We start from the raw sequence: 2,500 nt of genomic DNA on the forward strand, positions 1-2,500 counted from the left end.
TAATTCACCGTGCTAATCAACTGAACTGCCACAATCTCCCAAGGTAATTGTATCTTTATAATAGTTGAAAGCAGCGGGCAAAAAGGCATGGATAGATGGGGAAAGGCCTTGCCTTTGCCTGCTGGGAGCTGGCGCGCTCCTGCTTCTGCGCCGGGCTAATGGGGGCTTTGGAGAAAAATCTGGAACTTTCGCATCTCCCTGCCCTGATGGTTTAATGTCTCAACTTGTGCGCTCACAAAGGCTTTGTGCACCACACTACACTCTTGTTTCATTATTCCGCAGCCTTGTTGCCCTATGGTCCACCTCCTGCTGGGAAGGTTAAATGTTAGAGTGCCAAGCCAGGCTGCAAGCATGGTGGGACACTGATGGGAAACAGATGCCCTGGGGACCCGGCCCCTCCCTCCGCCAGGCTACAGCATTTTCATTTTCTGAAATGCAGCAAGGCTTGGCTTCCCTCTCAATGGCAGCTGTAATTTCCAAAGACTATCTCAGCCACCCTATCACTCTGGGATGAAGCAAAGCAGAAGTTTTGCGGTCAGGCAGGCTCTGGCTTTCTCTCTGTTTCCTTATTGCTGGGATATTGGCTTTGTTTCCTTCCAAAGGTGTTTTAAATACCTATTCCTCTTAAAGTGTTGTTAGTTACATAACTTTATTACAATTTCATTCCAGTGTGAGAAACTCCTGACATTCTCATGATCCTTTTGAACATCTTTACTTGGCAATAAAAACAAAAGACAACCCCAGGAATGCTAAAATGAATGGTTTGTTCTTCCAGTTCCATAAACATATTAGAAAGAGTTCCACTTCCACATTAGAAAGAACCTCAAAACAGCAAAATTAGCCACATTTGCAAAATCTGCTCCCCAGAAATCAGTTAAAAACATTACTCTAAAGCAAGTTAGAATTCCAGGCTCTGCCCTGAGAGCCAGACCGTCATCTGGTTCAAATCTGCAGCGCTTCCCTGCGCGCCGTGGAACTGCACCAGCTCCCAACAGCTCAAATATCTGGAACTTGGGCTGAGCCTTTTAATTCATTCATTTTTTGTTTTGTCGGACACTTCTTTTAGCCTGTTATACTCAGCTGTAGCTTTGCATAAACTCTGCATGTATACATATATATATATGTGTGTGTGTGTATCTATGTGTCTGTGTATACATATATATATATATATATATATATATATGTATGTATGTATGTATAAAATATTGTTCATAAGAGCATTTCTAAGCCCACAACAGTGACAGCCCCACCCGTGCTCACCACCTTAGCAGCAAAACAACTCTGCCTTTTGGGATAAATCTGCCTCAAAAGCATCACAGTCACCACCATCCCATTTGGAGGCTCTGGTGAAACCCAATCCTAAAGATCAATAAATGCAAATATTCTCTCCTTCACCAGCCAGAAGTGAGGAACCCAGGTTTGCATGCCAGGATTTTTGCTCAGGTTTTGATTTCTTTGGGAATAGAGAGAATACAGGAATCTCAGGTGCTACCATCACTTAAAAGTTCAGTTCAACAATAGACATCAGGCAGACACAAAAGCATATCCAGGATGCATTAACAGTTGCAAAAGTCCTCCCTTAAAACTACCCAGGAACACACTTTTCCCATTAGATCTAAATTAATAGATAGAAACAGTTGCAGTCTAGTGGGAAAATATTCATCAAAATGCACATCATCTGCACATCATCTGCAATCTGCATTATCTACCCAATAAGCAGCAAGGGCTCTCCCTGAATCCCTGCAGTCTGTCGAGTAAACAGTTAAGGCTCTTTGTTTTCAAAAGAGAGATTGATTCATCAGATCAAATTTATTACCTAGAAATCTCGTCCAAAAGTACAGTAAATTAAATCGCTATTTCTCCCTTTTCCCTCCCTGCACCTCAGTAAAATTCATTGGAAAATGCCAGAAACACTCTAATACACATTTCAGATAAAAAGCCAGCAATACTTCATCCCAAAATAAGAATTTTCATATTAAAACCACTGCAAAACCACAAAGTTCCGACTTTTTCTTGTGCCGTTTTAAATTAAAATCAAATGTATTTAAAAGAATTGGCATAAATAAATCATTCCCAGGCTTGTGAGTTTATATCCCAAGTTTTAGGTCTGAGGGAATCTTTAGAGACAGATTGTGAATAGGGTTGGATAAAGTCATTTGGATCCAACAACAGCTCCTTGAACCGATGCCTAAAACTTCAACTGAACCTTCAGGGAAGTTCAAGAAGTTTGGATAGATGGCCTGAAAAATATTTTGCATCACTGAGCACTTCTTAACTCCTTTTTCTGGCTGGAGGAGAGTAGGAAATACCATTGTTAATCTATTTCTGGCCAACATGAAAACAGGAAGTAACAGACATCTTGTGAGGGAGCTGGATCCCAAGGGACATGGGGACACTTTTGAGACCCAAGAGCTTGGATGGGCACCAGAGCTCCTGGGTGCCCATATGAACAGGTCTTTTGAGGTCCAGCTACCACCATCTACACGTCCTGCAAGACACA

The 2,500-nt window shown here is 41.9% G+C and overlaps 1 protein-coding gene across 9 annotated transcripts in view; it reads right to left on the minus strand.

Annotated features, from left to right (window-relative positions):
* Window positions 1-2,500, minus strand: part of EBF3 (EBF transcription factor 3) — a 123,192-nt gene that overhangs the window by 32,782 nt on the left and 87,910 nt on the right. The gene's annotated exons all lie outside the window — the stretch shown is intronic.

The sequence above is a fragment of the Zonotrichia albicollis genome, chromosome 7, assembly GCF_047830755.1.
Source record: "Zonotrichia albicollis isolate bZonAlb1 chromosome 7, bZonAlb1.hap1, whole genome shotgun sequence".
NCBI classification, from domain to species: Eukaryota; Metazoa; Chordata; class Aves; order Passeriformes; family Passerellidae; genus Zonotrichia; species Zonotrichia albicollis.